This window comes from Silurus aristotelis (assembly GCF_946808225.1).
Source record: "Silurus aristotelis genome assembly, chromosome: 1".
Lineage (NCBI taxonomy): Eukaryota > Metazoa > Chordata > Actinopteri > Siluriformes > Siluridae > Silurus > Silurus aristotelis.
Genome location: NC_139574.1, coordinates 23,650,785 through 23,672,203, shown reverse-complemented (window position 1 = coordinate 23,672,203; position 21,419 = coordinate 23,650,785). Strand labels below are relative to the sequence as shown.

The 21,419-nt window shown below is 37.6% G+C and overlaps 1 long non-coding RNA gene across 1 annotated transcript; it reads left to right on the top strand.

Annotated features, from left to right (window-relative positions):
* The first annotated feature begins 385 nt into the window (after window positions 1–385).
* On the top strand, window positions 386–14,494 carry LOC310732520. The gene is made up of 5 exons (XR_014535491.1): window positions 386–619; window positions 2,107–2,149; window positions 4,346–4,596; window positions 9,949–10,183; window positions 12,992–14,494. It is a non-coding gene; the product is annotated as an uncharacterized lncRNA (long non-coding RNA).
* The last annotated feature ends 6,925 nt before the right edge of the window (window positions 14,495–21,419 follow it).

The following is a 21,419-nucleotide window of genomic DNA, read 5'->3' as shown; positions in this document are numbered from 1 at the left end:
TATATCAATAAATTAATTTAATTAATTAATCAAATAATTAAAGGTAAACGACTATAAGCCATTATATAATACCAAGCACAATATACCAAATTTTGAACTTAATTGTTTTTTATTTGCGAAAAAAAAACCCATTAAAGTAATACATGTCAGAATATATCAGACTATTCGTTTATATTGCATTTTAATAAAAAAAAAACCAACAACAAATAAATAAAGACTGCAAGTGTTGAGGATGTAACGTGGGAATGAACTCAGACTCAGAGAAGGCGTGGCCTTAATCTGACTGCTCGGTGTCATAGGGGCGGGGTTTAGAGATGCTATATGTTTTTTGACTTGCAGCACGAGGTTCATAACTGCGTTTCATACTCGGGAGAGGCAGAGAAAGAGAGGGGGACGTGGCATGTAGTTAATTTCGCTCTCCGGACGGAAGGCGATGGACACCTGAACGGGACATACGGGTGTAGAAACGGAGGCTTAGCCGGTGATGCTGAATGGATGGGGGGCCATGGCGACGTCACGCGGAGCACCCAGCCGCGCAGCGCACGAGCCAGCGCAAGACGACATTGGAGACGCGCGAGACGATCTCAGCCGCAGCGCACACCTTGTTTCTGAGAAAACCGTAAGTATGCTGTGTTCATCTCTATAATGAGGATCATATATATATATATATATATATATATATATATATATATATATATATATATATATATATATATATATATATATATAAAGGCAGCTCTAGAGAAAAAAAACGTGCTCCGATGATAAATGCACGTTTGCCTTTTACACGGCGCTCACTGAAGATGCAGGAGACACACACGCGCTGCACAACGCTGCATTTAATAAGATGCACGGTCTATTGAAGGATGCATGATATAAAACAACTAAGCTAATTAAATATTAAGATATATGTTTTCATATTGAGATCACACACCTATTTAACGTGTAGCTCAGCCGATTCTATAACGTGAAGGGACGCAGGTGGGTTCAGTGTGAGGCAGTCTGATAGCCATAATTCTCGTATAGCTGATGGAGGGGCAAATATTTAATTATTACTAAAATAAGATTTGCCATTTGATTTGCATGCATTAGTTAATATTTGAGAAATACAAAAAAAATATGAATGACGTCTTCCTTCTCCACCTTGATTAGATCTAATCTTCCGATACAATCTCAAACTATTATATTTGTCCTGGATACCATGTACAATGAAATGATCTATTATTTTTCATTTTTAATGCATTCACTTATTTAGATTGGATATATTGTAAGTGGTATAACCTCTTATTGCTGGGACGTTTATTTAGAGGCTACCGCAAATCAGTGACAGCTCTCATTCAGGGTGCACCACAAAATTGCCTTGAGATATTCAATGCACAGACGATAAATGTATTTATGCTTGCTTGGTGAACATACCTCTGATTTTGTGGGGTGTGTGTATGTGCATATGTGTTTTAGTGAGAGTTTGCGTGTAGCGCGCTTTAATCCTCCCCACAGCGCGTGTTTAGAGTTTAATCCAGAAGCTCTCAGGCCTCGAAACGCAAGAATACTGAACATTAGCCTAGTTCTGTACACATGGTTTACTGTGTGAATACAACATTACAACATCATTAAATAACCAGAATTGTTTAACTTTCCAACTAGACAATGGCGATCTCTCTCTCTCTCTCTCTCTCTCTCTCTCTCTCTCTCTCTCTCTCTCTCTCTCTTTCTCTCTCTCTCTCTCTCTCTCTCTCCTCTCTCTCTCTCTCTCTCTCTTACACACACACACACACACACACACACACACACACACACACACACACACACACTATATATATATATATATATATATATATATATATATATATATATATATATATATATATATATATATATATATATATATATATATATATATATATATATATATAATATATTTATATTTATATTGTACTATGTGTTCCGTGCATCATTTCAAGTGATATTTCAGATAACGGAGATTTTTATTAATCAATGAAAAGGTATTAACTAAAAAAAAGTCCACCATCACGCGTAAATTTAGCTCAAGCAACCGTGCAACCAATTTGAGGCTTTCAAATGCATGAGTTTGTTTTCTTTTTGCAGAATCTGCATGATATATTCTGAAGGACAGGACCCCATGACATAGGTAATGTTTACGAAATGCTACAGTTTTTTCCATAATTTTCAGTTGTACTAGTTCCATAACTGAATATATGTCTCCTAAATCGTATAGCCAAAGCAGATTAATAATTTATAATTTTTGTAATTGCCTTTAAGTCCAGCTATAGACTTCAGCTTGAGTGCAGAAACCAAATCCAGCTCCTAGCAGTAAATCCATGCACCAGCACACCCCATCCGTGATTAGGAAACGCTACAGGAGAGCCAACAAATAAAGGAAAACAATCACACTCACGGCATGCCATACAAGGCCTGTTATATCGTATAGTGGGAAAATCTACAGTAATCCGAGCCAGAAAATATGATAAACTGACAACAAACAAAGCCTAAACATCTATCTACCCTCTCTATTATTATGCAAATAGGTAAAATAATACATAAATAATAAATAAATGTAATAAATAAAATATAATTTTTGTTTATTTAATTATTTTAGTCACATGTTTTTATTACACAGTTATAACACCCTGTAATGGTGTAACACCTAATCCCCAGTTCAGCCAATCGTAGAATATTCTATGAGAGGGAAATTCTGACCTGGATATTAAATTGAGTGACTGAATACGACCCTATGAAATCGAAATTACAACTTACAGTTGCAATAAAATTGTGATATAAAATCCATGTAAACACACAGATCATATATATATATATATATATATATATATATATATATATATATATATATATATATATATATATATATATATATATCTTTTATTAATATTTATAATAATTATAAATATTACAATTTTAGTTAACAAATGTTTGGTTATTTATTAATTATAGTGTGGTAATTTAATGGGATAAAAATATGGGCATTCTTGTACAATGATTATACAATGTGTTAAAAAATTAGAGGAATTCCAATTTTATTTGCGTAGTTTTGTATTGCTGTATTATTTTTAATGTATTATGATTCATTTATTCTTATTAATATTCTTATTATAGTTGTTGTAAACATTGTAATCATGAAAATCTTGGCCTACTGATGAATTATTAGACTCAAGTGACATTTGTTGTTTGTTTGTGTATGTGTGTGTTTTTATTTTTGTAAACACAGATGCCTAAACATATTTGTGAGTCAGTGTTTTGTGAAAATTGTTTGCTACATAGATACAAACTCCTTGTTTAATGTCACATCGGCACATAGGCTATTTAGTAACAGATAGAGTCAAGACAGTTTGTACTGTAAACAGCATTCTGGGGACATTAGCAAAATAATTATGTGATGGGAAATGGACAGAGCATAGTGTAAATGAAAATTAACTTGACCCAACAATGCCATTTTGGCTGGCATGAAGAGCTGTACTGCATGATTATGATCTTTCTCTCTCTTTCTCTCCTTCTTTCTTTCTCCTCTTCTCTCTCTCTCTCTCTCTCTCTCTCTCTCTCTCTCTCTCTCTCTCTCTCTCTCTCTCTCTCTCTCTCTCTCTCTCTCTCTCTCTCTCTGATTACAACACCTCAGAGCAGTAATGGGGAATGGCTTCTCACACAAAGGCTTTTAATTGGCCCAACTCCTCTTTCATTTGCATATGTACTGTGTGTGTGTGTGTGTGTGTGTGTGTGTGTGTGTGTGTGTGTGTGTGTGTGTGTGTGCATGCATACAAAGGAGCAGGCAAGGATTTTCCTGAGATAAACAAATACTATAGGCGAATTTGTTAAAACAAACACTGTTAGTCTTATTATCATTTCAGAAGCCCATTGAATGTCATTTCATTTAAAATCAATTATCAGCATTTGTAGAGATCATCGTTTCCCCCTTTCCAAGAGAGAACAACATCATTTGAGAAAGAAAGCGCAGTTAGAGTATGTGCCTACGGATAGTTTGACTTTGACAAGTTGTTATGGGACTTGCCATTAACACAGTTAGTCAGTTTTGTGAGGATTTGAGAAAGACAGAAATAAAAAATGATGCCACATTAGCCAAGACAATATGGAATAATTTTTAAGTGTTTATTAATATCAGGGAGGAAAACATACTCTCCCACTCCCTGTTGATTAGTAAATGATTGCATAATTATCTAACGCTGAATCTATGACAGTTTTTCAGATATTAACATTTAAACACTGATTCAATTACACTGAATTAATGTTTTGTTAAAACACATTAAATTCCTAGAGTACTAATTGCAGAGTTAATTAAACGCTTCTCTATTTTCAGGTCCGAATCCGAGCTCCTAATTTTCCCCCTGTGGCTGGAAGAGATGGTTGGCCGAAGGGGTTGGCTGTTATCTTTGGTTATCTAGCTGTATGAGTGATGTACGTTCTTCATAAAGCTAGATAACCGAAAGTAACAAGAATCCCATTACACACCTGAAAGGCCACAACCATTCAGCACGTCACAACCCACCTCTTGCTCTCTTTTCTCACAAAGCCAACAACATGAAATAGCATCCAGGGTGAGCAGAATCGGTAAGAAGCTTTTCACCATGATGATTGATTCGCCAGTGCGACCATTGAGATCTTTGTTACCTCATTATAGCAGATTGTGTACTGACAGACAGTGCTATAACTAAAAGCTGACTACATTATTAAGGGTTTGTAAACTAATATTCTGGAAGTGAATCAAGTGAACATGTTTATTAAACATTTTTATATAAGCATTTAGGCTATAAGGACTAGTTAACTGACTAGTCCACTCTGGCACTTGGTGAAAACAGTATTAGATTCTTCAATGTTTCTAATTCACAAGATTCTACATTCTACGTTGTCTTCCAAATTGTAAAATGTAAATGTAATCACAAAACCTCTGTTTCTATTCCTTTGATTCTTTGAACATCATAATATGGCCTGGACAAACACAATCATGTTTAAGCTCCTGATCCCAGAACACAAAGAAATGCAAGCAGGGGCTTAATGTTGCAGTCACATGGCCACTGGGTCTCACAGATACCTTTATAGTATTGAAAGCAGTACAACAGGTTCTAGACAGATTAGTTCTCTAGTAAAATATCTCTGCATCAAAGTTCATTAGGAACTGAAATATGTCTGACTGGTCAGCAGGAAAGCTGGGATTATAGCTCTCCAGAGCAAATTTGGCAGCCAATTCAAGAGCATTTGAACTATTGGTCAGCACTTGTTCAAGGTAGATTCTTTTTTTGTGGCTCACAGAAGTTGTGGATAGGAGCTGAGGCTTGATCATGCATATGAATGGGCTGGAATAGACCCAATATTAGAATATGAGCAGACAAACTGGATAAGACGGCAGGAATGGTTTAAATGCTCTTCTGTTACTCATGGTGAACCAATGGTCAGAGCTACTGACCCATAACTGTATTGCTGACAGCAGCTATTAGGAAGACAATCTCACAATTTGAGGTGGCATAGAAGCCAGAGCCAGCTGGAAGTCTCTGCCTAATCAGATCATCACACCTTTACAGTTGATCCCATTCAGAGCTACACCATTGACAGGATGTCATTTCATCTTTAGATTAAAGCTGGTAAATATCTTCTTTTTTGCAGAACTCATAATAAAATGTGTTTAAGCAAACTTTAACTATTGAGGAAAAATAATCGATTGTAAATGTAAGACTATTTATGTGAAATTGTCAAAGAACACATTTACATTCACATGTACTTACTTACTTGGCAAATGTTCTTGTTCAGCAAGTAGTGAAAGACATAGAGATCAATCAGCAAGAATGTGCAAGCTTGCATAACAAGTGTACTATGTGCTTAGCTATAATTTGGATAAACAAGAGTTCAGTGATATGCAGTTTATATGAAGCATTTATGTGTGCCTTTTCACATAAACAGTTTCTGCCCTTGGCCATGTAATAAACAGCAGCATCAGCTGATCGGTCACGGTCAGGGCTGCCTGCTGCAATGCAGCAGCTGCATCAAACACACTATGTTAGCCTTGATAGTAAGGCAATAAATGAAAGAATGAACAATTCATTTTTTTTTACATTTCTGAACACTACAAGCACTCTAATAGGAAGGACGCATTTACTGAGAATAACTGACAACACCAGAGCAGTGCATCATTCTGTATGGCCTTAGCATGGCACCTATGAATGTTTAGCATGTACAGTGAGGAAAATAAGTATTTGAACACCCTGCTATTTTGCAAGTTCTCCCACTTAGAAATCATGGAGGGGTCTGAAATTGTCATCGTAGGTGCATGTCCACTGTGAGAGACATAATCTAAAAAAAAAATCCAGAAATCACAATGTATGATATTTTAACAATTTATTTGTATGATACAGCTGCAAATAAGTATTTGAACACCTGAGAAAGTCAATGTTAATATTTGGTACAGTAGCCTTTGTTTGCTATTACAGAGGTCAAACATTTCCTGTAGTTTTTCACCAGGTTTGCACACACTGCAGGAGGGATTTTGGCCCACTCCTCCACACAGATCTTCTCTAGATCAGTCAGGTTTCTGGCCTGTCGCTGAGAAACACGGAGTTTGAGCTCCCTCCAAAGATTCTCTATTGGGTTTAGGTCTGGAGACTGGCTAGGCCACGCCAGAACCTTGATATGCTTCTTACAGAGCCACTCCTTGGTTATCCTGGCTGTGTGCTTCGGGTCATTGTCATGTTGGAAGACCCAGCCTCGACCCATCCTCAATGCTCTAACTGAGGGAAGGAGGTTGTTCCCCAAAATCTCACAATACATGGCCCCGGTCATCCTCTCCTTAATACAGTGCAGTCGCCCTGTCCCATGTGCAGAAAAACACCCCCAAAGCATGATGCTACCACCCCCATGCTTCACAGTAGGGATGGTGTTCTTGGGATGGTACTCATCATTCTTCTTCCTCCAAACACGTTTAGTGGAATTATGACCCAAAAGTTCTATTATGGTCTCATCTGACCACATGACTTTCTTCCATGACTCCTCTGGATCATCCAAATGGTCATTGGCAAACTTAAGACGTGCCTGGACATGTGCTGGTTTAAGCAGGGGAACCTTCCGTGCCATGCATGATTTCAAACCATGACGTCTTAGTGTATTACCAACAGTAACCTTGGAAACGGTGGTCCCAGCTCTTTTCAGGTCATTGACCAGCTCCTCCCGTATAGTTCTGGGCTGATTTCTCACCTTCCTTAGGATCATTGAGACCCCACGAGGTGAGATCTTGCATGTAGCCCCAGACCGAGGGCGATTGACAGTCATGTTTAGCTTCTTCCATTTTCTAATGATTGCTCCAACAGTGGACCTTTTTTCACCAAGCCGCTTGGCAATTTCCCCGTAGCTCTTTCCAGCCTTGTGGAGGTGTACAATTTTGTCTCTAGTGTCTTTGGACAGCTCTTTGGTCTTGGCCATGTTAGTAGTTGGATTCTTACTGATTGTATGGGGTGGACAGGTGTCTTTATGCAGCTAACGACCTCAAACAGGTGCATCTAATTTAGGATAATAAATGTAGTGGAGGTGGACATTTTAAATGCAGACTAACAGGTCTTTGAGGGTCAGAATTCTAGCTGATAGACAGGTGTTCAAATACTTATTTGCAGCTGTATCATACAAATAAATAGTTTAAAAATCATATATTGTGATTTCTGGATTTTTTTTTTTATATTATGTCTCTCACAGTGGACATGCACCTACGATGACAATTTCAGACCCGATCATGATATCTAAGCGGGAGAACTTGCAAAATAGCAGGGTGTTCAAATACTTATTTTCCTCACTGTAATTGTGAGGGCATCCGAAGAACCGCCTAGAAGAGCAGTATAAAATCTCCTCCTCCCTCCACTTTGATTTATTATTTTATTTTTTATTTTTTTACAGTGGAACCCAAATGACAATCATTTGAACAGGGTTTGACACATATATATACTCTTTGATACACTTGAAAAAAAACTAACATTAACAGGTAATCAGAACTGAGGTGTGGTGAATCTACTGGTTTCAGTTAAACTGGAAATGTGTATTACAGCCTGTAGCAAGCCAACTTATGGTCTAGAAACATGAAATAAATTGTGCCCCTCCCCTCTTCTACTTTCCCCTCTTCTCCTCTCTAGAGTGAACTGTACTGTCTATAGAGCTAGCTCACTTGTCAAATAGACTCAATGGGCTCTTTTACAACCCTTTCAATACTGTCCAGTCACAACTGCTGAGTTGTAGTTAGAGCAAAGCTAGCCAACTCCTGTCGTTGCCCTTCTTTCTATCAAACACACCAACTGAGACCCAAAAAAGCTGCACTGTGGGACAGGAAATTAAGGACTAAATGCTTGTCTCTTTAGTTCCCCTGGCCTCTGCTTTACTGTCACCCCGTTGAGATGTGAAAATACTTTCAGGCAGTTGGCAGAGTCAACAGTTGCATTTAGAAGTTAGACTAGGTGCACTTATGCAGGGTAATGTTAATTACAAAGTCTCTTCTTCAGATTGACCTTCTATGTATGAGAATATAAGTTTAAAAGAAAAGTTTTCTTTTAATGTACTACTAATTTCATTGGAAATGATCAGTAGTATGCTAAAGATTTTAAAAATGGAATCATGAGTAATTGTACTCAGAGACCAAGATTAAAACATAATAATAGAAACAAAAATAACTATGTGGATACAAGTTAATGTAGTTTTTATGAGCCATTTTCAAAAGTTCATCACTAAGTCTGGCTATGTGTGCAGAAATGAGCTTTTTCCTGTGCATACGTTGGATTGCTGTTCACATATTGGCCAATTGTCCAGCTCACACTCTAACACACCTACAGGTCCACTGAAAGCATACAATCCCATTGTTACCTCAGCTGTTAATGTCAGAGGCTTTACAATAGTCCCTATTCACTATATTTGCATAAGGCATTTTTCTAACAAGGGTCTGGAGAGGGCTTAAGAGTAGGCCCACTTTAGAGGGCCGCTGCAAGAAATGTCAAGTGCCAATTAGAGAAGGTTTGCTGCCATTCAGCAGGACTACACCCCACTAAATCTATTTCTAACTTTATCCCATCCAACTCTCTCACACTCCCCACCCACATAAATGCAGTCTTCCCTAGACCTCTAACCAGTGTAACCTTAAGACAAGGTCTAAGGTATAGGTTTCCTGCTTCTGCTCGGTTTTTATAGGAAAGCGTAAGAAAATGCAAACTTCTGTCAGGCTCCAGAGCTAATCTATTATAAAGAAACCAAATAAGGGCTTTGGGTAAAACTTGGAACATTCAATGCGATATGGAACATTTCTGATTGGAACCGCATTTTACAGCCAGCGCTTATTTCTTTTAAAAAGCAATGTTTGAATGATAACACAAGGTCATTTAACAAAAAAGAATTTGGCTGGTGCAGTAGCGTGTAATTTAAACCCTGTTAAAACCATCAGTTGATTCTAGATATATACTTGTATGCACTCATTTAAAGGAAAGATGCAGAACGAGAACAATTGTACGTGCTCACATAGACAACGGAAATTGTTTTTGTTCACCCTGGCCCACTGTTGGTCCTTCACACCACATTTCCCTCCGTTAGCATTCTGCTGCCACGCAAAAGGATTTATGCCTTGCTCGCTTTCTTTTTCATTCAATCTCTCTCTGTGTAGATTTTTCCCAGCCTTGATTCTCAGATGGTTGAGTCTGATTTGCATGAATTTGCATAATGAAAGTCATTTGCATGCTCCGGGGCAGACTGTACCATGTGAACAGACATTAAAAGGTGTTTGTGAGTGTGTGTGTGTGTGCATGTGTATGTGTGTGTGTGTCTGCAAGTGCACATGTCTGACTGGGTGTACCGTTTTTCCGTATAACATAACAGTATAACATTTTTCCAGTCCAGCAAACCTATGTTTACGTTTTCATGGTCATTTTTGTCTATTTTTGCTCTTTTGTATAGACGTCCAATCTCTATATGGAAAAGATGCCAATGAAAAGGAAGGAAAACATGGTGGACGCTAAGGAGGGGGGCGGGTTGGTGTTGAGACTCTCTGTGCCCCACTATGCATTGCTGCTCTCAGCCCCTCCTCTAGCTGCCTGCCTGCCCCTTCCTCTTGTGACGAGCGGCAATCCATGCTTTACCACCATCTTAGAGAGTGCTGGCATGAAATGGAAGAGGGAGGAAAAACGAGCAGGTAGACCCACCATGACTCTCTTTAATTTCACACACACACACACACACACACACACACACACACACACACACACACACACACACACACACACACACACACATACACACACACACACATACACACACACACACACACACACACACACACACACACACAGCGTACACCCCTTCTTCTTTCAACACTTTTTTTAATTACAGCAGATGTGTTTCTTAATTGTGAAAATCACATGTCGCTGGCACCAAAGTGGGCGGGAATGTGTTTTGTACTCGCTTGTATTAAATCATTTGCTGCCACAATGGGGGAGTAAGAGCGGGCATCTGCGGGCACAGAAATTGAATAGAACGCCATCAGGGACTTTGCTGCCCTCCTTGCCGCCATGCCAGGCACTGAGATGGCGAGCTGCCATTTTGAAGAAAGCCAGCGACACATTTTTCTCTTCTTCAGGCACTACCCTGCAGAGCATCGTTGCACACAGAGATACAAAACTAATGAAAAAGATATGACGAAAGTGACATTCAGACATCAGAGTGGTGGTTAAATTATTAGAGAGATTATATACCTTTTATTTAACATGAGAACATTTACATTACATGTAAACCAGGACAATGGAGCTATAAATGTAATACCTGTTTAACTAAAACATCAGTTACAGTCGGGTGGGTCCGATTAACGTAATGAGAGCAGAAAACAATGCTGCCCATTGTCCCATATTAACGGAAAAAATTGCTTTTGTTTGGGTCCAGACATGCCATGACCTAGCTGAAATAGCGAAGGGAAAGTGTCACACTCCCAGCATATAGCAAACATTGGGTGATGCAGTGTAAGGTCTAGTGAGGATATAGCAGATAGATAGCAATATTACAAAAAGACAATACCGGATTGTGTAAAATATTTGAACTTGAAGAGCATTAACTTGCTCCTCTGGGTAGCTGTCTACACAATGTCTACACAACATTGACTAAATTCTCCAATTTGATTATATTCTATTTAATTGTTTGTATACAAGATTAACTTTTATTCTGTGAACTGATTTCTGTTCCTATGTCTATTAAACAAAAAGACTGTTTATATGAAGCTGAGTATATTGTGCAATTGTGTGTCAGTAAATAGGTGGTAATGTGTTGGATGAGTCTAGCTTAGAGAGGCCTGAGGAAATTATGCATGGCTAAAACAATACAAACAAGAGCGCCTCATAGGCGAGTAGATGATGGGGTGGAAGGGCAAAGCGAGACCTTGTGTCTGGGAGCGTGTGCGAGAGTGTGTATAGCTGGGAGGCAAGTAGGGCATGGGCAAGGGGGCAGACACTCTCATGTCTGTACATACACACCCACCCCTCCTTTTGGGACAACCAAGCAGCTGGTCTCCTGCTCTCCAGGCAGGCACCAGTCTTGGGAACAACCGAGGCCTGCAAAGAAAATGGGCACCCAGGGCCCCCCAAGTCTGAGGGTGTCTGTACACCCCTCCTTACCGTCTCACCTCCCCCTCCTGCTACCAGCGATGCCGAGGGCCTGGGAAGGACTTGAAGTTCATGGCCAGACCGCCTATTGAGCTGACAGGCCGACTGTTTGCTCAATTCAGCCCCCCATTCAGGTCTGAGTGGGGAGGGAGGGGAGCAGTTACACAGTAGCACTGCAATGGCTATTCATTCAGTGAGAGGGAAATCAAGAAAGAAAGAAAGTAAAAAAAAAAAAAGAAAGAAAGAATGATGGAGCAACTGAAAAGGAGGGTTGCATATATAAAAGTAAGTATTCAGTGTGCCGCGTTTGGCTCCAAAAACGGTTGTGCCCACCAACATACCCAGAATCTAAACAGACCATCTTTCTATAGCGCTAACACCCCCTGCCCCCTCCTCTCTTCCAGTCCTGCTGCCCAGCTTTAACAGGACACGTGCTGCGGGTGTAAATTCACCTCATTCAGCTCGGTGTACAATGACAACAGTGTGCCGTCTATTTCCTACGGTCGCTGTGGCATACCCTCACCCTCATTCTCAACACTCGTCTGTACTTCCTCTAACCCCAATTCACAACAGTCGCTGTTTTTTTCTGTTTTCCATCACCTGTGGTTACTGCCGCAGCCTCAGTCAGATGCTAGATTATTTAGGAAGCCTTTTCCTTTTGGTTACACTTAGAAATAAGCACAAAGCTAATCACAGATAAGTGTAAAAAGGTGTAACCACATCAATAGCAACATAGTGGTTAGATTTAAAGTGCCAGAATCACCTGCATTCCTAGTTGCCCTGTCTCGATTACTGTTTAAACACAACTCAGATTGCTTTCTTTGGTCCTTGATTGCAATTTGACAAACTGCTAAAAATAAAGTAGTTGAAAAAAGATGATGTCGGTCAGAACCAATCAGACTCTAGCCCAGTGCAATTCCATTTCCAATCAATGTGTACTGAACCAGAAGTAAAGGTCCAAGTAATATTTGCAGTGATGATGGTGGTCTGCTTGCTTTCCTGTTTCCCCCTTGACCTTAATATTTTAAGTTGCTTGTCTGAGCTGTGCAGCAGAAGCTTGGGTTTACTCCACCTTAGAACTTTAGACTTAGGCTCTATCACATGCTTCGTCTTTGCTTTAGCCTTAGAGAGTACCAAGCGCTAAGATGCCTTCAACTTTATCCTAAATCTCCACCTGGCACTGGCTCCCTGTGCCTGAGCTACAAGTCTTATGTTACACCCATTTAACTATAATAAATATGTAAATGACATGATGATAAATATGTAAATGACATGATGATTTTATTTCCGATGAACAATGTGGTGAGATTATCACCGTATCACATGTAATTATTTCCCTATCTGTTTCTAAGGTGATGGAAGAATAAAAGAGGATTTTATAAATTACATCTGATGACGGATGACAAAGCAATGCCTGCTGATGAAACACTTGACCCAGATGTCTGCACCATTTTATTGTGTGCCCCAACGTTGTAACATTCAAGCACTTTAAATGCTATTTTTAAGTATGCTTACATTTTTTTTTAATGCTTTTGTTCTTCTGTTAATATAATTATCTACTGTAAAATTTTGATTTTTTTTAATTATTATCTGCCATTCTTATATCAGCTATGTATGCTTTACCTGGACATATAATTGAAAATGCAAAGAAAACTAGTTTGCTTCATAACAAAATGCTGCGTTTTTCTAAATTAATGAATACTTTAAATTTATATAATGTATCCATTATATACATTTATGTATGTATATATGTATGTATGTATGTATGTATGTATGTATGTATGTATGTATGTATGTATGTATCTTTATGGCCCAAGAAGTTCACCTAGTCAAATTTGCTTAGATAGCAGAAACTTTAGAATCATTAGCATAGAGCACTTTAAACATTCATGCATTCATGCAGCCTTTTCTTCTTTCTTGTGCCTTGTGTTTAATGTCCCAGACAAGGCTCAACAGCATCTGTTATGATAGAAATGACACAATGTAATCTGATTGTAATGTTATATTCAAAATGAAGTGTTAATTATTAGATTCCGCAAACTGCTGAACTAATGGAGTAGCGATCATGAATGTGAGACCCACGGCAGCAGAGAAGGGTTACTGCACTGCGATTGAACAGCTCTGTGTGTTGATATTTACACACCTGAAATATATAGAGCTGTTGTCTTTATTCTCTATGCAACTGAGTCGGTCATGCAATCATCACTGATCAGTGCAGGACCTGTCTTGGGCAGATTATTTACATTTGAAACTGATATTTTAAATATGTTCTAAACAATATAGGTGTACTGTTAATGAGGAAAAAAAAATATACCTTACTTAACAAGGTTTGTGTAAATTTGTTTTGACTCTGCAGTCTAACTGCAATCTTAATTGTGTTTCACGTTATGACAATTATGTAAAATACTACTATTAATACTAGTAGTGATACTACTAATAATCCTGCTATTTCATTTATTATTTAGAGTAAATATGCTTATAATTAAATTTGAGCAGAGGCAAACTTATTATATAATAATCTATGCAAATCTATAAATATTTGATCATATTAATGAGGATTGTGCAATTGATTTTGAGTACCATTTTATTAATTTTTACAATGGACAGCGATGTCCTTAAATCTTTTAAAGAATTAAAAAAAAAAAAAAAATGTGAGTACTATGATTTAAAATCATTTACTATGCAATTGTAAATCAAAATGGTGTTTGTTTAAATGTTGTTGTTAATATTTTTCTGTGTGAAATCTTATCTCTGTTAAGACTAACATGAGTATAATTTTTTTATTAGATTATTTGTGCCATTTAACCCATCTGTCCTTTAATGCTTACTAATAAAATTTGACATTGGAAACAAAAGGGAATTGTGTTTTTCTGTTAAACAAACATTGACAAAAATATTGCTGTAATGGTGTGGTTTTTGACAAACCCATTGTAGTTTTTTTCTCAGAGATTACTACAGAATCTACTGCACACACACACACACACACACACACACACACACACACACACACACACACACACACACACACACACACACACACACACACACACACACACACACAAACACACATATATATGAGACCAGAATAAACAGATACATTTTTTAAATATACTGATGTGCTACATATGTTTTACTTGGTAGAGCTAATGAACAAGTAACATGTGTTTGTGTGTAGGTAAACCTTTATGAAAGGCAATGCCAAGGACATTTACAATGAAGGCATTTGAAACAAAAATAACCTGCATTAATATGCAAAGCAAATAATATCATGACCTTATGTTGCATGCAATATCACTGTTGTGCACATTTCGGCAGTGCTGGACAAATTTTTTCCTACTTTAGAGATATGCAATGTAATCATAGGATGGAGATGTCTGTGTGTGTGTGTGTGTGTGTCTGTGTAAAAAGAGATCAGTCAAGTCCATAACAGTGACGTGTCTATTTCTTGGATGCACTGAAAACCTTAATCTTTAGTGTGTCACTGTGCCAAGAGGCAGACTGCAGAGTGTTCTGAAGAGTGTAATAAAGCTGATATTAAAACACTTTTGGGTGAGTCAGTACCACAATGCAACAGAAGGCACATAACAGGATTAACTCTGACTTCTCTACTTCATGCCTCATTCAGAGCTGGGTCACCTATAGGGCAAGAGCCTAAAAATCTTGTCACCACCAGCAACAGCTTTATTAAAAAAAATAAAAATAGGATAGCTATTTAAAACTTAGGTTATTATTGTTTGGAAAATGCCACGAATACTGTGAATATCAGCAAATAAGTAAAGTAAATTGTGTTTGTAAAATCAGTCATCATCTGCCCTTCATTACTTCTCAAGCTGCACTATCAATATGTTATAAACCAGCACATTTTTCATCCAGCATTGTGACAATATCCATTGTTGAAAAGTAATATATATATCAAATATATATCTTAAAATTCAAGGTTAATATATCTTATGATGCCTACAGTAAGCATTTTTTTAAATAATTTTCATTTTCTATGAAGTAAAAATAAAAAACATTCAGTTTGTGTGTTGTCCTTACAAATATGTAAAATTCTAATGTGTTAAGACACGTTGGTTATCTCTTGCTGACAGAGGCCTGATGGAGTGAGTTTATTGAGGTGCTTGGTCGCCTGAGCTCTGTACTCGCCTCTCTCACAGCATGATTAGCATGCTAAAGCACCAGCGTTCAGGAGTCCATTATGTGAACTGTGCAGAGAAGCTCTCTCTCTATCCTCTTGTTTACCAGTTGCCAGGACACCAAAAGAGCATCCATGGGCTGAGCAGTAGCCTGTGCCAAGTGTGAGCAGTTGATTTGCTCTTTTAATTTCTGAATAAGCCCTTGATTGTTAATACAGTGGTTATCACCTGCTGTTGACAGAAGAAAAAAAATCACCCTTGCCCGTGAAAACGAAGAACTGGTGAGCAAAATGGCTGATGAAACTGTTAGATTCAGGTCAGAAGAAAACATATTAATGTACATTTACATTAGACCATGTTACAGAATATAAATGACCTTATATTGTCATTATTTAAAACATTCTTGAGATATAATCTAATTCTGATAAAAATCAGAAAGTGAAAATTGTACTGCAATTGCAATAGATTAGAAAATCGCCTACTATAAATGTGTGTAGACATTAAATGACAACTCTTAATCTAAAATAGCTTGACATATAACAACTGATTGTTATATTGGAAAATAAAAATTCTCTTTAAAACTATGCAGAACAATCTAATACGTTATGCAGGCAAACAGTATAAATATTTGTTGTGTGCATGTAAATAAGTGTGAGAGAGAAAGAGAGTTTAGTGTTTCAGGATGTGTGTCCTTATTTGTAAGTCAAGTGGTTGATTCTGTATGGAGTACCATTACGTTTGCTTGAAGGAGCTGAGAAATATTTCCAGACAGAAACCCCTTCTAAAGACAGCCGTCATCCATTACTTGTGGCGATCTAACCCTCTCTTACCTCTATTCGTTCATTTCAGTGTTTGCACTTCTCTTCATTAGGAGCCTAATCCAAACAGTCATTTCAACCATACATTTTTTAAAGCATCTTTACAGTTACACTTTTAATACACTTAATGTTCTGGTAACTTTCTTTAACAAATACAATGACAAAAAAAAATCAGCCTTCTGATACTCACTATTTATGACTCCACTGTAGATCTAATGCTAAATTAACTGTAATAGATTACAATGACATGCATGACACAGCTACTCCAAACCTCCACTGTTAAGGAGATTAACAGCAATGGGATAGATAATGGGGATAGATTTCTTTTTGTCTCAGATGCATTAATATGACCTATTAATTTTGCTAACATACATTTTCTAAGTGGTTAAAACATTAGCAAAATATATATTCCTCTAGTCAAATTTACATTAAAGTCGCCTACAAAAAAATTAAGATAATAGCATTATAAAATTTCTGTTTGTATTAGAAATTAATTTCATATAATCATAAGGATTACAAAGTGATTGCCTACAATGTGAGTGCCATACTCCAGCTGTGAGAAGTGTCTGAGTCACTGTCTGTCTGGCTTGCAAATCCCTCCAGTGGGGTACAGCGACTAAAGTCACTCTGGTAAAACAAAAGAAGGGAACCTAGAGTGGAGGCTGTGAGAACAGAATTTACCCCGGTGCATTCAGATTATGGGAAAACAAACTGTCCCGTGGGGCATTCATGTAGACAGGGTCTCTGTGGCCCACTGTTCTGGCGTGAATGACGAAGGCCCTGCTGTTAGGAGAGAAGAGCCTGCGGAGGGTGTGAAGAGTTAATGCCGACAGCTGAACAATGGCAGTTTTTGGGGGCGACAGGGAGGAGCATGAGGGATGAGTCTGGGGTCAAGGGGACCTAGGGTGGTTCAAGTTCAAGGATATTGTCGCTGTCTGGCATTTTAAAAATGCATAGCCTTACTCAAACTTCTCCCAACATTAAACTCATGATATATACACCCTCCTTTCTTTATCGCGAAGGAGAATACGGTTGTGGTGAGCAGAAAGAAAGTGCAACGCTGTTAGCAGATTAATGAGACTCTATGCTAATGCACAGGGACTTAAGACTCAGCGATTGTGTGAATGTTGTAGCGTTAGAATCCATATTGATGAAAACTTTTATCCAATCAGCATGCACTGAGAAAAAGTTATGAATGGATGATAAAACATTCAGTAATATTTTATGATGCTCAAGACACTTACATCTTTTGTTCACTAACCATCCAATCAGACAACTGTGCTAATATTTTATGTGCCCATATAGTCTCACTTACACACACACACACACACACACACACACACACACACACACACACACACACACACACACACACACACACACACACAAACACACAAAACGTGAGAGATAACAAAAAAAAGGGTAAGAAATACAGAGGCTGAATACATTCAGTGGTGTTGCTGTAACACTGCTGAGTATGGGCCCTGTGCCATGCAGCACCTCTCCATCACGCCCTCTCTTTATAGCTTTCATGCTGCCTCCCGGTTGCCTTGGCAACTGGGATGGCACTAACACAGATGAGCAAGGAGTTCGAAGCAGTGAACAACACTGCTACACACACATGCAAAACACACACAAACACAACTGAGAGAAAGAGAGAGAAAGAGAGGGAGGGAGAGAGAGAGAGAGAGAGAGAGAGAGAGAGAGAGAGAGAGAGAGAGAGAGAGAGAGAGAGAGAGAGAGAGAGCACCTCATGTTCACATTCAAAGATGACAAAAACATGCATTACTGTAGATAAACATTTATTCGGATAAGACATCTGTTTAAATTATTATGGATTTACCTATATAAATCTTATATCCACCATTAAATGTACAGTACAACGAATTGATTCAGCAAATTCAGAAATGCCTGACTGTATATAATCTGAAATGAATAAGCAGCCTATGTAGCAGGACTGGGCAATACCAAAGCAAGTTTTGTGTATATGCGTGTGTGTGTGTATGCATGCATGTGCAGATTCTAATTCTCATAGAAGCTGTGAAAAAGCTTGACCTTTCAGTCTGCTCCTGTACTTTGGTGGGATGAAACCAAAAACAGGGGACCTCAGCTGTCAATCAACCTTAAACAATAACCAATCTCAGGGGAATTAATTATTGACATCACACTTCAAATGTAACCCCAAACTTGCTGAGAGAATTCCCAGAGCTTTACACAGAGAAAACAGAAACCACAGAGGATTTTGGAATTTGAATCTGGAAATTTGGATTTGAATAACAGCAATGCATTTGGAACAAGTGGAATCACTGCTGTTTAACTGGAAATGTGTAAATCAAGTTCGTGAAGGTGACTTTGGCTTTTTTAGCACACCTTATATGATGTAGCACATCTTATCACAGACTTATCATCTGTGATGAATTAAATTCAGTGTATGAGGAAATTAGAGCAGGGAATGCAGGAAGCTATTTCCACCACTCTAATGACAAAAAATATGTTTAATTTAGTGCAGCTTTTGTGCCAGACATCATTTGATTGTGTTTTAGCTGGCACAGCAGATATAACAAAACTGTAAGCAGACTTGACAAACAAGTGCTTGATTATAGGTCAGCAAAATGTAGTTAAACTCAGCTTTAAAACTAACCAAGAACTAAAAAAAGGAAATACTAGATGTTTCTTAATTTCTTAATTATTTTTTTTTTATTTGAGTATTGATTTATTATTTCTCAGTATTGAATTTTAAGAAGACAACATTTGATGAGCTTATAATAGCAGCTTTCATGGGAGTAGCCGAAAGAAGAAGAAGAAGAAGAAGAAGAAGAAGAAGAAGAAGAAGAAGAAGAAGAAGAAGAAGATAATAGCAGCTGATATAAAAATGTTTTAACTGTGCTCTGCTGGATGACATTCAGGTCTAAAATCTCTTAGATCGTTGTCTTATAGTGCAACTTTAATTTACTTTAGGATCAATTCAATGAAACCCAAAACTCAGACAGAAATAAGACCTGTGGTCCTGAACATGGGATCTACTCCACAATGACACTAGCAATTTGGACTTCTTAATTAAAGTGCAGAAATTAAAGGGGGTGCAGACAGAGCTAAAGAAATTAAAATGAGATGGGGTCCTCCAGACTGTCTGGGCTAGAGTGTGGGAGTGTGTCACCCTGTACATGGGTGTGCTCTGAAAGTGTGATGTCTGGGAATTGACTAGGGTACTAAACAAACTGTGAGTTCTTGTCAGACACCCGACTGCCAAACAACCCCCCCCCCCCCCCCCCAATGTGTACCCTGTGCCCCTTCCTGGCTATATGCATGAATGTGCATGTGCGCACGCACACACACACACACACACACACACACACACACACACACACACACACACACACACACACACACACACACACACACACACACACACACACAGCCACGGTCTAGTTGAGGATATAGGATGCATCAATGCCAAACAAAGAAGAGTCAAAGGTCAAATAAGTGTTCTGGGCAGGGCTTTCTCATGGTAATGCTCATACTTATACATGCTCAGTTGGATGTTTTATGATTTCCAGTGGAATGTGCCCTTGATATGTAATATGTGACAGCATAAAGGCACAGCCATGTCCCATTCCCAGAAGAATTAGCAAAAAAAAATGCAAATATCTAATTGTGTAAGATTTTAAAGGAGAATGCAGAAAAAATAAACTTGACTATTTAATTTTTAATCTGTTTGTTTATTTACCCAGGGCAGTCACAATTACATTTTAATCTTTTTTATATTAATCTTTTTTTTATGCAAGCCCATGTGAAGATAGTAGAACAGTAGTTACAATAGAAACACACAAAAAAACTAATTTAAAACAATCAATTTCACTAAACTACAACTACACAATACCCCTAATCACTTAAATGTATACATTTAATTAGCTTTAAATTCAATCAACTTAGACCTTAGTGATGGAACTTTAAATTATAGTAAAAATGTAAATAAAAGGAATGTACTGTAGATTGTATTGTAAAGCTGCATGCTTACAACAGTAGAAACAAATATAGAGAATTTGAAGAGAGACAACATCTGAGCTGAAATTAGTTTGTTTAAAGAAATCTGTGATGAGTGACGCAATACTAACAAAAATTAATAGTTTAAATTCATGTGCTTCTGAAATATGCATGTGCAAAAATTACAACATAATAATCTAGTATCTCTGAAGGAAAAGCACAAAATAGCCTAAAAACCAACAATTTCATTTGTATTTAATTGTATAATAAATAGAAAAATGATTCATATAACACTAATCTATGCATGATGGCATAATCTATCTATCTATCTATCTATCTATCTATCTATCTATCTATCTATCTATCTATCTATCTATCTATCTATCTATCTATCTATCTATCTATCTATCTATCTATCTATCTATCTATCTATCTATCTATCTATCTATCAGTATTAAATCTTTGTTTTTACAATATTATTAGATATGCCTGATATAAAGCCAGCATGCAAACATACAAACATGCAAGTTGTTAATGTGAAATAAGCTTCATATAAAAAAGAGCGCGAGGAGCTTTTGAAAGCCGAATTTGTGTGACGTCACGCTCATTGAACAAGGATGGTTGCTTTTGTTCATCTATGTAGGCCACAGAACCACTCTCATATTCAAAAAAACAATTAAAAGGCATTAAGCAGAAAAGAAACCTGTGAGGTCATTCTATTTAACCCATATTTATTAACCAATCGCAAGCCAGCAAGCCAGAGACGTCATGCGTGCTATTCATTCGAATGCAGGAAAAAAGACAAATAGAATAAATATTACTATAATAATGTAGGTTTTAGA